General features: G+C 37.5%; 1 protein-coding gene across 1 annotated transcript in view; it reads right to left on the bottom strand.

Moving 5' to 3' along the window:
- Positions 1-15,440, bottom strand: part of PIEZO2 (piezo type mechanosensitive ion channel component 2) — a 655,528-nt gene that overhangs the window by 397,988 nt on the left and 242,100 nt on the right. The window lies entirely within an intron of this gene.

The raw sequence follows: 15,440 nt of genomic DNA, 5'->3' as shown, positions 1-15,440 counted from the left end.
AGGATCTCAATGTGCTTGGTTCATAGATGTTAGTTAGGTTGTCAAGGGGCTTCAATTGTCTTGGTTCAAAGATGCAAAGACTGCAAAACCAATGACTTGTTATACTAGCTGCAGAGTATAAAATATATGAGACATTGCTTCTTTAAGTTTATTTTTTTATGTGAAATAGCTGTTTATGTTCTTTAAAAACCACAATCCATTAAAATGGGTTGAGTTTGCAGGGAAATCAGATCTCCTGATTTTAAAGGGATATTAAACAGTAAATACATGCTAGACATAATGACGTATTCCAAGCAAAGATTAGCCTTAGATTAATATGTAAAGGTTTTGTTTCTATAAAGTACTCTAGAATCTAGATTCTATAAAATAATGGTCACTGCCATGTTTGAACTAGATTTCTATTTATATCTGTCTTCTGCTGAGAACAGTTAGGGAAAGATATATAAACCAGGCAATAAGAAGTTTGTGTAAACAAGGCTTTGTGGGTTGTTTGGATAGTCTATTGTATTGCCTGTTTTACACCTGTCCCTAAATGTTTGCAACAGGACACTAGGATAAGGTGATTACAGGGAGTGCAGAATTATTAGGCAAATGAGTATTTTGACCACATCATCCTCTTTATGCATGTTGTCTTACTCCAAGCTGTATAGGCTCGAAAGCCTACTACCAATTAAGCATATTAGGTGATGTGCATCTCTGTAATGAGAAGGGGTGTGGTCTAATGACATCAACACCCTATATCAGGTGTGCATAATTATTAGGCAACTTCCTTTCCTTTGGCAAAATGGGTCAAAAGAAGGACTTGACAGGCTCAGAAAAGTAAAAAATAGTGAGATATCTTGCAGAGGGATGCAGCACTCTTAAAATTGCAAAGCTTCTGAAGCGTGATCATTGAACAATCAAGCGTTTCATTCAAAATAGTCAACAGGGTCGCAAGAAGCGTGTGGAAAAACCAAGGCGCAAAATAACTGCCCATGAACTGAGAAAAGTCAAGCGTGCAGCTGCCAAGATGCCACTTGCCACCAGTTTGGCCATATTTCAGAGCTGCAATATCACTGGAGTGCCCAAAAGCACAAGGTGTGCAATACTCAGAGACATGGCCAAGGTAAGAAAGGCTGAAAGACGACCACCACTGAACAAGACACACAAGCTGAAACGTCAAGACTGGGCCAAGAAATATCTCAAGACTGATTTTTCTAAGGTTTTATGGACTGATGAAATGAGAGTGAGTCTTGATGGGCCAGATGGATGGGCCCGTGGCTGGATTGGTAAAGGGCAGAGAGCTCCAGTCCGACTCAGACGCCAGCAAGGTGGAGGTGGAGTACTGGTTTGGGCTGGTATCATCAAAGATGAGCTTGTGGGGCCTTTTCGGGTTGAGGATGGAGTCAAGCTCAACTCCCAGTCCTACTGCCAGTTTCTGGAAGACACCTTCTTCAAGCAGTGGTACAGGAAGAAGTCTGCATCCTTCAAGAAAAACATGATTTTCATGCAGGACAATGCTCCATCACACGCGTCCAAGTACTCCACAGCGTGGCTGGCAAGAAAGGGTATAAAAGAAGAAAATCTAATGACATGGCCTCCTTGTTCACCTGATCTGAACCCCATTGAGAACCTGTGGTCCATCATCAAATGTGAGATTTACAAGGAGGGAAAACAGTACATCTCTCTGAACAGTGTCTGGGAGGCTGTGGTTGCTGCTGCACGCAATGTTGATGGTAAACAGATCAAAACACTGACAGAATCCATGGATGGCAGGCTTTTTAGTGTCCTTGCAAAGAAAGGTGGCTATATTGGTCACTGATTTGTTTTTGTTTTGTTTTTGAATGTCAGAAATGTATATTTGTGAATGTTGAGATGTTATATTGGTTTCACTGGTAAAAATAAATAATTGAAATGGGTATATATTTGTTTTTTGTTAAGTTGCCTAATAATTATGCACAGTAATAGTCACCTGCACACACAGATATCCCCCTAAAATAGCTAAAACTAAAAACAAACTAAAAACTACTTCCAAAAATATTCAGCTTTGATATTAATGAGTTTTTTGGGTTCATTGAGAACATGGTTGTTGTTCAATAATAAAATTAATCCTCAAAAATACAACTTGCCTAATAATTCTGCACTCCCTGTAAGTTCAAACATAGCAGTTACTTTACAGAAACTTAGTGAAATTTAAAAAAAAAAACAATTTTAAAAGTTAAATTACAGGAGAAGGGGGCAAAATAGTTCATGAAATAATATTGCAAAGTTTAACTACACATAATTAAATATTTTTAAATTACAATCTCATATTGTTTAATATCACTTTAATCTCTTTCTGTACACACACACATGCTTCTTTTTATTATCTCTGTATACCAAAGCTTAATAATTAGGGCCTGATGATCAAAAACTGGCTGACATGGAGAAAAATCTCGCAAAATCTTGTGGTGGCTTTTTTTAGCATTACGTATATTGCAATATAAGTGTCTCTAGTTCACATTGACAGCCCTGCATAGCAAGATAAACAGCTTTCAAGCTAAAATTTGCCTTTATACAATTTTTTGAGGGTCCTCATAGTACTGACGAGCCTGCTTAGATCATCTCGCCAGAGCGTAGAGCTTTAGATCATAGGGCCCTTAGGGCCTGATGATCAAAAGTTAGCCACAAAAAACATGTGAAGAAACAGGTTTAGCCTCGCTGGGACAGTCGGTGCAATTATCAAAGAAAATGGGCTGTCCCTGCAAGAGAGCTTTCTACTAAGTGAACTTAGCAAAAATAACAAAATGGAGGTCAAAGTATACAGTGAGAAACCAGCATGTTTAAACTTTAATTTTATGCCTAATACAAATCAAAATACGCTGTTTTCAGTGCACTGCCTTAAATTTGCTATTTTATTTTCATATGCATAAGTTTTTCTTTCTGAGTAATTGCTTTGAGTATTTTGACAAAAGCTCACCATCTTTTAACTGGCGAGAAAACCAGTTGGATCTGTGGGGCGAAAATGTTTAGATAATTACGCTGGGATTTGAGAGACAATTTCATACACGCCCATGTTCAGCCCATTTTATCAAAAAACAACAATTACGCTTTGTATTTTGTATTTATAAGTACAAATGTTTCTGTGTTTTTTGCACATCTAGTGTACTTAAATTATGATTTACACTATGCATATTTAATTTGATTGACATAAAATACGATATTTGGTGAACAGTTTTGTTACCGTTTTTGATGCACCTTAAGAAAACAATTTTTTTCCTGAGTATTTTTTGTGTGAATGGTTCAATTATTAGTTTGGAATAATTTTTTAAGTTATGAATTTTATTGTGCACTTTTGTATTTTATGCATCTCTTCCCCATAAGAAAATGCAATATGTGTTTATTGAGAGAGAGAGAAATGTTAACATTGTTCTTTCATGTAGATGATACAATTTTAGGTTAACATTCCTTAAATGTCACAGCTAAATGTGATCTAGCCCTTTCTCTCTTAGCAGTGATGTGCGATGAGATCAGAGGCTGGTGAGGCACTGGCTGTGATACACCCAAAAAACATTATATATATATATATATATGCACACACACAGACTAACCCTCACTCACATTTTTTCTCTCTCTCTCACATACACACTCCCTCTCTCACACACACACACACTCCCTCTCTCACACACACACTCCCTCTCTCACACACACACTCCCTCACACACACACACACTCCCTCTCACACACACACTCTCACACACACACTCTCACACACACACGCTCACACACACACGCTCACACACACACTCTCACACACACACTCTCACACACACACTCTCACACACTCCCTCTCACACACACACACTCCCTTTCACACACACACTCCCTCTCACACACACACTCTCACACACACACTCTCACACACGCTCACACACACACTCTCACACACACACAGACACTCACACACACATACTCACACACACACACTCTCACACACACTCACACACACACACACTCTCACACACACACACTCACACACACACACTCTCACACACACACACTCTCACACACACACACTCTCACACACACACTCTCACACACACACTCTCTCTCTCACACACACTCTCACTCTCTTTCTCACACAAACTCTTATTCTTACACACTCTCTCTTTCTCTCTCTCACACACGCAAACACACTCATTCTTTCACACACACACACTCACTCTCTCTCACACACACTCACTCTCTCACACACACACACTCACTCTCTCTCACACACACACACTCACTCTCTCTCACACACACACTCACTCTCTCTCTCACACTCTCTCTCTCTAACACACTCTCTACTTATGCTCTCCTTGCAAATTCAGCCCAATAAAATGGGTTGTGGTTTTAATAAGCAAAACCCATTAATGTATATAAAAAAAAGACCTACAAAGTTCCCTATATAGTTAACACTCTACAGCTGGTTTAACAAGTAATTGGAAACACATTTAGGAAGAAAAATATTCAGCACATTCACTGTCACTTTAAAAATCACAGAGATATTGATATGTTTAGTGTGTCATTATTAACTACTGTGTATTTTTATGTTTCTGCACTTGAAAACATAGGTCAAGTTAATGTTTATAATTAATAATGTATTTTGTATTGTGTATTTTCTGAAATGTATATTATAAGGTACATGACTGTTCATCTCTTATTATTTGACATGACTATGCCTACTTATGTTATCTAGAAATTTAAAGGGAGATTTAAAGGGACATGAAACTCAACATTTTTCTTTTGTGATTCTGAAAGAGCATACACATTTAAGCAACTTTCCATTTTACTTTTTATCACATTTGCTTAATTTTTTGGTATCCTTTGTTGAAAGAGCAGCAATGCACCATTGAGATCTCGCTGATGGCATGAGTTGAACCAATGGCAACAGACATATATATTCAACCACCATTTAGCAGCTAGCTTCCAGTAGTGCATTTCTGCTCCTGAGCCTATGTAGGTATGCTGTTCAACAAACAACACCAATAGAACAAAGCAAATTAAATTATAGAAGTAAAGTGGAAAGTTGTTTAAAATTCCATGCTCTGTCTCAATCATAAAAGAAAATATTTGAGTTTACTTTAACCTTTAAATTTAAAATTTATATCATGCATATAAAAATTTTATTTTATTAAAATATTGTTTTGCATAGGTTGATACACACACAGCCATACACACATATATTTATATATCCTCAGTATACAAACATGTTTTACAAAAATTAATTACACACAGAGGAACTGAACTGATAAAAATGGTCACTTTTGGACCCTGATAAAGTACTAAAGAATTAAACTAGCATGATAATATGCTTTAACATAGTGTAAATATAATGTTGAAGGCACATGCACACAGTATTGGATAATATTTAACAAGTAGGTATAAAAATGTTAAGAACTGGATGAAAACATTCATAAAGTGTAAAATTTGAGGGGGAAATATAGGTAGAATTGTAATCCAATCCTTAGAGCGGGTAAAAGCCCATATATTTGTGGGTATGATGATGAGTGTAAGGAGAAATGTGAACTATGGGGGGTCTGGTTACTAGGGGGTTAGGGGTTTTATGGATACATTCCACTTCTTCTATGTGAGTGCTCATGGTGCGCCTGCATTGTATCTCTATGGTCACGGGGCTAGACTTAAGATTTTAATTGCTAGGTGCAACTTAAATATTTTGCTTACAATAGATATGCAATATGAGTAATATATTCTGCTTGGCAGGTATATGCGTGAGACTCTGACTTATATACAGTATGACCTAGCTAGTGATCAGTGTTAAATCTAGATTATAAGAAGAGGTGAAGGCTTCACCTCTTCTTATAATCTAGATTTAATATGATCACAGCTATTCAATATAGTGCATTGCAAAAAGACTCAATCTAACCTACACTAGACTAAAATAATGAAGATTTTATATTATCCAGAAAACTATCAATGTTACTGATTTTTAAATATATTGCAAAGGGTCATTATAGCACAGAGTTTCTACATCCCATGACATTTTTTTGGGGTTAGATTAAACAAAGTGCCCTCCTTAATGTTAGGGTTAGGTAGCATAGACTATACATGGGGTAAAGTGTGAGAAAGTGAGGATATTCTTATACTGTTTGGGAAGTCTCAGACAAAAAGTCTTCATTAACAAAAAAAAAAATAATTAGTAAACTATTTCAGTCTGAGCAAAAAGAACAACTGACTGTGGTTACACTAAAGCTCAGTATTATCAGCCTTGTATCATAAGCATGAGTCCTGGACCCCTTGTTGCACTCACCCCCCCACATGTCTCACAATCTCTATAGTATCAAACCTTGAACAACTGAGACACCCGCTCCAAACTGCAGTTAGTGGTAACAGACAGTGGTCAGCTGAGCTCAGCTTCAAGCCTTAGGCTTCACATGACAACTGTCTGTGACTGTGACACAGTGACTGCAAGTTGGCAGGCTAACGGCTGGCAAATTGGCAATTGATTAATTTGAGACAGAGACACAGGGGACTTCGTCGTCGACTGACTTTACTCACTGTTCACTCCTGAGACTTTTCCTGCTTATCCGCTGCAGCCTGCTAGTGTGTCCGAGTTGAGTCCGACTTTTCTTCACCGCCTCACCCACACAGCTCACTGGTGCTACTGCTAACTCACTCTGCGGCACTCCGCGGCGCGCCTCTGTGTCTATTGGCTCTTTCCCACCTGACATCGCATTGTAGCCCAACCCTACTATGAAGAAAATTGATAGCGGGCGCTGATTGGCTGTGCTGCTCCAGGAGAGGCTACTAACACACATAGCCTCTTGAGCATATGGGATATGCTACTTAAGCCTTTAAGCGCCACTAGGTGGCAGTCTATAGAGCAGCTCAGTTGCTCAATGCTATAACACATATCCATATTGCGCAAAGGAGGGGTAGCTGAACGGCTCACAGCCTCCCCTTCTTTGCGCAATTATGCCATGGATATGTATGGAAATAGAATCTGATTCTTGTCTTCTCATCAAAATTAAGTGTACTGTTTGAAATGGTGGCGGGGGGTGGGGGGGGTAGGGGGGATACCTTGAGATACACCCCAAAAAAATAATTAATAAAAAATTTTGAAAAAAAGTTTTGTTTTTTTAAATTTTTACAAAACTGTAATTACACACATAGGACAGGTGAGGCGCTGCCTCACCTGCCTCCTATGACTGCACGTCACTGTCTCTTAGGTTTAAAGTGAAGGTCATGTGAAAGTGCCCGGTTTTAAAAAAAAAACTATTAAAAACAGGGGCACTTTCATTCATTAAAATTGACATAGCACTGTATTTTAAAAATACTTATCTTGTTCTTCTGAAACGCCAGATCGCCATTCTGAAATGATGCCTCGCCTGCTTCTTCCTGGTTTACTTACCCAGCAATGACAAAACCGTTTTCCTCCAATCACGGCGTTGCCTCAGGCAATGATTAAACCGGGAGAGAAGCTGTGATTGGAGGATGCTGGAATCATCATTGCTGACGTATGAAGAGGCTTGCGACGGGCTGGTGAAGCACTGGAGCGGCTTTAAGAAGAAAAGGTAAGTATATTTTAAAAAAATGGCTGAAATGTCAATTTTCATGAATGAAAGTGCCCTTGTTTTTAATAGCTTTTTTAAAAACCGGGCACTTTCACATCAAAATTGACCTTCACTTTAATTTCTGTGACATATTTACTTAAATCTAGAACTACTCTCCATTGCATTATTGAGTATATTGATGAAAAACACAGAAGTTAGTCATGAAAGGCAAAACTTGTAAATTTAGCAACTTAATAAACTACAGTACAAAACTGCTTAATACCGGAAAAGGTTTGGATTTTGAAATAGTTTGGATTTTGGAATATTTGCATCTGTAAAAAGGAAAGTTTGAAGAAGTGATGGAACCAAGGGGTAAATTTATCATGGTGCGGACAGACATGATCTGCTATAGCGAATCATGTCCGCCGCACATCGATAAATGCCGACAGCATACGCTGTCTGCATTTATCATTGTACCAGCAGTTCTTGTGAACTGCTGGTGCAATGCCGCCCCCTGCAGATTCGCGGCCAATCGGCCGCTAGCAGGGGGTGTCAGTCAACTCGATCGTATTCAATCGGGCTGATTGCTGTCTGCCACCTCAGAGGTGGCAGACGAGTTAAGGAGCAGCGGTCTCAGGACCGCTGCTTCTTAACTTCCGCTTCAGGCGGAACTGAAGCGGAGTGGGTCGGAAGCAGCATCTGCTGCTTCATAAATCTACCCCCAAGTGTAAACAATATCTTGTCATTTAGGCAATATTAACATGTCATAATACAGCTTAAAGGGATACTAAACCCATTTATTTCATGATTCAGATAGAGCATGCAATTTTAAGCAACTTTCTAATTTATTCCTATTATAGAATTTTTTTTTGTTCTCTTTCTATCTTTATTTGAAAAAGCAGGAATGTAAAACTTAAGAGCAGGCCCATTTTTAGTTCAGTACCTGGGTAGTGCTTACTGATTGGTTTGCTACATTTAGCCACCAATTAGCAAGAGCTACCCAGGTGCTAAACCAAAAATGGGCCATCTCTTAAGTTTACATTCCTGCTTTTTCAAATAAAGATAGCAAGAGAATGAAGAAATATTGATAATAGGAGTAAATTAGAAAGTTGCTTAATATTGCATGCTCTGTCTGAATCATGAAAGAAAAATGTGAGTTAGTATCAGTTTAACCTAAAGGTACTTTTATATCATTTTTAATACTTTTGTATACATAGTACCCTGAGAAAGATAATACAGTACTGTAATCAGAAATGTAACAAAAAAACAAACCAAAGACACAGAGAGAGAAGATTGTGACTTACAGGTGGAGAAAATAGTCGGCTAGATTACGAGTTTTGTCGGTAATGGCGTGCGGTGCTAACGAGCAGTTTTCCCTCACCGCTCACCTACAGACAACGCTGAGCGGAGAGCAAAATTTTGCTCCACATCTCACCTCAATACCAGCACTGCTTACGGTAGCGGTGAGCTAGCAAAACGTGCTTGTGCACGATTTCCCAATAGGAATCAATGGGGGAGAGCAAAAAAGCAGCGTTTAGCTTCTAACGCAGCCCCATTGATTCCTATGGGGAAATAAAAATTTATGTCTACACCTAACACCCTAACATGAACCCGAGTCTAAACACCCCTAATCTTACACTTAATAACCCCTAATCTGCCGCCCCGACATCACCGCCACCTGTATTATATTATTAACCCCTAATCTTCCACTCCGGACAACGCCGCCACCTGCATTATATGTATTAACCCCTAATCTGCTGCCCCCAACATCACCGACACCTACATTATATTTATTAACCCCTAATCTGCCACCCCCAATGTCGCTGGAACCTACCTACACTTATTAACCCCTAATCTGCCTGCCCCAACGTCGCCGCCACTATATTAAAGTTATTAACCCCTAAATCTAAGTCTAACCCTAACACCCCCTAACTTAAATATAATTTAAATAAATCTAAATAAAATGACTACAATTAACTAAATTATTCCTATTTAAAACTAAATACTTACCTATAAAATAAACCCTAAGCTAGCTACAATATAACTAATAGTTACATTGTAGCTAGCTTAGGATTTATTTTTATTTTACAGGCAACTTTATATTTATTTTAACTAGGTAGAATAGTTATTAAATAATTATTAACTATTTAATAGCTACCTAGTTCAAATAAAGACAATTTTACCTGTAAAATAAAACCTAACCTAAGTTACAATTACATCTAACACTACACTATAATTAAATTAATTCCCCAAATTAACTACAATTAAATACAATTATCTAAAGTATGAAAAAAACACTAAATTACAGAAACTAATAAAATAATTACAAGTTTTTTAAACTAATTACACCTAATCTAATCCCCCTAATAAAATAAAAAAGCCCCCCAAAATAATAAAAAGCCCTACCCTATACTAAATTACAAATTTAGTATAGGGTATTTTACAAATACCTGTAAAAAAAAGTACAATACCCCCCCCCCCAACATTAAAACCCACTACCCACACACCCAACACTACTCTAAAACCCTCCCAATACCCCCTTAATAAAAACTAACATTGACCCCTTGAAAATCACCCTACCTTGAGAAGTCTTCACCCAAGCGGGCGGAAGTCCTCAACGAAGCCGGGTGAAGTGGTCCTCCAGACGGGTAGCGGTCTTCATCCAAGCCGGCCAGAAGAGGTCCTCCAGATGGGCAAAAGTCTTCATCCAGGCGGCATCTTCTATCTTCATCCATCCGGCGTGGGTCCATCTTCAAGACATTCGACGCGGAGCATCCTCTTCGTTCTTCATCCGACGACTGAATGAAGGTTCCTTTAAATGACGTCATTCAAGATGGCGTCCCTTCAATTCCGATTGGCTGATAGAATTCTATCAGCCATTCGGAATTAAAGTAGAAAAAATCCTATTGGCTGATGCAATCGGATTGAAGTTGCATTTAATATAGTGGCGGCGACGTTGGGGGCGGCAGATTAGGGGTTAATAAATGTAGGTAGGTGTCAGCGATGTTAGGGACGGCAGATTAGGGGTTAATAATATTTAACTAGTGTTTGCAATGCGGGAGTGCGGCGGTTTAGGGGTTAATATATTTATTATAGTGGCGGCGATGTCCGGTTCGGCAGATTAGGGGTTAATAGGTAGTTTATGGATGTTAGTGTACTTTTTAGCACTTTAGTTAAGAGTTTTATGCTACGGCGTTAGCCCATAAAACTCTTAACTACTGACTTTTAAATGCGGTACCAGTCTTGACAGGAGAGGCTGTACCGCTCACTTTTTGGAAGACTCATAATACCGGCATTATGCAAGGCCCATTGAAAATATAGGATACGCAATTCACGTAAGTGGATTTGCGGTATTTTCTAGTCTGACCAAAAAAGTGAACGGTGAGCCTGTCATTTCAAGACTCGTAATACCAGCGGGCGTTAAAAAGCAGCGTTGGGACCTCTCAATGCTGCTTTTTAAGGCTAACGTAAGACTCGTAATCTAGCCAAATATTATTTGATCATTTTAACTTTTTATAAACATATTAATTCAAAAGTTTGGATTTCAGAATAAGTTTGGATTTCAGAATAAGTTTGGATTTTGGAATTACGGGTTTTCGGACTCAGTCTGCACTAAAAGAATAAAAACAGATGGACTATCATATTAACCTTTTCACATTAGCCTATTCAGTCAGTGATTAACTGAGATGGCTATACAAAATATTTGACTGCAATAGACTATCACTTCCTGACAATTTGTAGACACTTATGGGATCTAGCGATGATTCAAACACTGACAGGAAAGGGAAAAAAGACTTTGATGTTACCCACTTTCTGTAGTGAAAGAATGGTTTCTGATAATGTTTTCCATTTGTTTGCTTATATTTTGTGGGAAAAAATGTACAAAGTCAAAATGAGGTCTACTCCTCTGAGGAAATATCTATACATACAATATAAGTGCCCTAAAAAGAGATATATCACTATTAAAATGATGGAAAGTGGAAAAAATCCCTTACGTTTTCACAAATGAGCACATAAATTACTGCACTGAAATATGACATTTCTTCTATTATGTTCAACTTTTGTAAAAAAAAAAACTAATTAGAAGAAATGCATATCCTTTATTTAAAACTATTTTGATTTGCAGGAAGATAAATCAGTAAAAAAAAAAAATGACAGCCATATCTTAGTAATGACAAGTTTGTTTTTTTTCTGTAAAAGTTAAAGGCAATTAGAATTGTCCCTATATAAATAATAATAAAACTTTTATGATTCAGATGCAGTCTATAATTAAAAACATCTTCCAATTTACTTTTGTTATCAAATGTAACCTTTATCTATGTTGAAACTTTGTTCTTTGAGAGCATACTTAATATGGCACCTGTGTTTGCAACAATGTTTGTAACAATGTTATACATATGCTTCTAAGGGCAAAATCATTATGGCAGGCATTCGCCACTTGCTATGCTGCATCCAATGGCGAAATTTAGCTATGTAAAAGAGATTTGTCATGCAATGCCGCCCCCTGGTGGTTTCGTGCAACCAATTGCATGTGAGCAGGGCATGTCAATCACCCTGAATGAACGAGTGTCAGGGTGATTGATCCCTCCACTTCGGAGGTGGTGGAGAGGCAAAAGAAGCAGTTTCTGTGTTTTAACTATTCGATTGCTGGCTTACTCATGCAAGCCTGCTTAGCAAAGCCTCAAAATAAATGTTGCCCTGAGTCTAATTATTCATGCTCCTATTTAATAGAGCTAAGTTTCAAGAATATAGAGAAAGATGTTATTTTATAATAGAAGTAAACTGGTAAAATGAATGCTTAATGTTGACTTCCATGTTCCTTTAACTTGTAGCTTGTAATTGGTGCCTTTCTATATACAGTTTGCCCAAAATAAGGTGACATAGTTATTGATGTTGTTAAAATATCATAATTGTATCAAGCACAGCCATGTTTTTTATCTTAACCATTCACAGTTTTCAATGAACCAATGGAGCTGAAGGAATAGTGCTGAACAAGATGGCTACATCTAGGGCCTGATGATCAAAACATTGCTGGGCCACACATGAAAAACAATATTGACATTTACAAGAGCTGCCCCCAGGGAAATATATTTTAAAAAAAAAAAAGGGCTGTCACTTTGAGTGAGATGTCTACTATAGAAAGTACTGAATAGTGCTTGATAGAATAAGAAGAGCAAAGTAAGCCGTGAGCAGGGGGCACAGTTTAAAAATTAAATCCTGCAGCCAATACAAATCAGATTACTCTGCTTTCAGGGTAAATGATCTTACAACTGTCTCTATTTTTGTGTACACGTGTTTTTCTATTAGGGTAATAAGTGTTTTGCGTATTTTGAAACAATGGGCTTCATTTATTTAATCCAAAGCCGGTATGTTTCTTAAAAACTGCTTTTATTCAAAAAATGTATTAAACATGGCTCACAGAATATAAAAAAAGAATATACTTGGCACAGTCTAGGGCAGACTTGTCTGACGCGTTTCGGCCTCAAATGGCCTTACTCATAGACATGGGCTTAATTTATTATAATTCCTGCGGACAAGATTCGCTACCATGAATCATGTCTGCCAGACCTTCGCCAAAAGAACAAAGCTAATTTGATAACAGAAGAAATTTGGAAAGTTGTTTAAAATTGCATGTTCTGTCTGAATCATTTAATTTTGACTTGAGTGTCACTTTAACATACATGTACAGTATGTTAAAGTCTTCTTTAGTACAAAAAAGGGTAAACTAAAAATATCACACACCTAGCAATACCTCAGCTATCAGAGATTTGCAATGGAATGTAGCCATTTTTTAACAGGAAAGAGGTTAACCCTAGATGTGCTGTAACATTTTGAATGGCATTGAAACAACAAGATTCTAAATGGTGCATAATTGAAACCACAACAGTTTGAGTGGTGCTGTTTTAATGATGACATTTCAAAGTGATTGGTGTTTGTATGTGAAGATTTTTAGAGGGAAGAATAACAATCACCTTCCCACAGGCAGCGTGTATAAGCAACCGCCTTATCTTCCTAAATGCTACACAAGATTTGTATCCCCCATATGGCCATAAAATAAATTGTCTTTTACTTACACCAGTAGAGTAAGCTGACAACACTTGGGCCCAATATACAACAGACAAGCTGCATAGAGAATTAAATTACTGAGGTTAACAAAACACTGAGTTTTGTTATGCCCTTGTGCATTTATGATTGCAGTCATTGGAACAAGTAGACTAAAAAGTTCACCAATTAATGCAATAATTTTCACATTATTAAGCTCGTCTCATGCATATAAAAGAGCACTTTTTAAACATGATAATACAGCTGTACAATTTGATTTTGAAATTAAAAGGACATGTTTGTGTACACCCGAAAAAAACCTAAAATCTAGAACTCTGTCTGAACAACGCCCCATTGCAAACTCTTTGCAACACCTAAAAACACCCCACAAAAAATTTGCTATATTAAAATAGAATAATTCTGGCTAAAAAATCTGATTACTTCAGCCTGATCTAGCTAGTCAGTCAGCAACAAGTACCATTAAGTACTCTTCCTAGGCTTAGTCCTGATTGGCACTACGGTAGAGGGGCTCACTTAGAAAGGTCTAAACCCAAGAGGATTTGCAACTTGGGGATTGTAAGGAGGTATCTTAGGTGATCATTGCATTATTGTGTGTGGTTAATTGATTCATGATCACTTGGATAGGGTATTCATAAGAGATGAATATATAAAATATATTAGCCCAAGAATGCGCCTATAAAACAAACACTTATAAAACATATAAAGAAGGTGATATTATTACAAACAAATAAAAATAAAATGTCCACTCATAATCAAGTTTAAAAATGTATGGAATATTATTAATCAAGAATGAATGTTGAAGGGTATTTTGTGGCATTAATAGCATCTTCAGGTCAGGTATCTATATCAATGACAACAAATTCCTATACATTAATTTTTTTGCACATTTTAAAAATGAAATACAAAAAAAAACCTTTGCCTACCTTCCTGACTTTTCACTCCTAACTATTTTCCTTTTGTTAACCAAGGGAGACATCCAGCAGTCACAAAAGCATTTGCCTTATTTAGGTCTAGATTACAACTGGCATGCAAATGTATTAGTGTGATTGTATGTTAACATTGCTTGAGTGTAATTAATAATGCTTTTTTTATTATTATTTTTATTGCTTGAGTGATAGTCTAATTCATGCTACCATCTGCATGTTGGATAGTGCAGGTATTCTAAACCCCCCAATAATAGACTTCTATGGGGCACGCAGTCAAATTCATGTTGGATGTTGCTCGAGTGCTAAGCTGAGGGTGCAGTAAGCAAACAATGCGCAAGTTGTGGTATTCTTAATGTAGTTCTGTGATCTACTATTAATAATCATGGTTTGCTTCAGCTCTTAAAAAGAGCAACAATTTGCAGCAATAATACGAGCACAATCAGCACCCTACTCTATCCAATAAAAGTATAAGGTGCACTAAAAAGTTTCAGCTGCATTGAGATGTTTTAGTTTAAATATTTAAAGTGAAAGTCAATCCTAGCGTTTGTGAAACGCTAGGATTGACTATTGAAACAAATAATAGGGACTGCCATTCATGAAGTATAACAAATATCATGCAGAAAGCTCCTTTATTTGTTTCAAGCGATCGCCCCTCTGGGCTGCTAAGGCAGCCCACGGCAGATCGCTGTTTTGCTAAGAGGTGACGTTTTCAGCCAATAGCCATGTGATAAATCTGGGTCGGTGCCCTTGGGAGATTTCTTCATGAAGTATGTTATATGACAGTCCCCTTTATTTGTTTCAATAGTCAATCCTAGCGTTTCACATACACTAGGATTGACTTTCACTTTAACCATTCACGATACAAGAAATTGTGTTCTTCTTTGTACAAGGCCTGCGCTATCAATTGTGCTCAGATTGTAATCTAGCCCATAATCTA

Source organism: Bombina bombina, chromosome 5 (assembly GCF_027579735.1).
Source record: "Bombina bombina isolate aBomBom1 chromosome 5, aBomBom1.pri, whole genome shotgun sequence".
Taxonomy (NCBI): Eukaryota; Metazoa; Chordata; class Amphibia; order Anura; family Bombinatoridae; genus Bombina; species Bombina bombina.
This window is presented reverse-complemented; position numbering and strand designations above follow the sequence as displayed.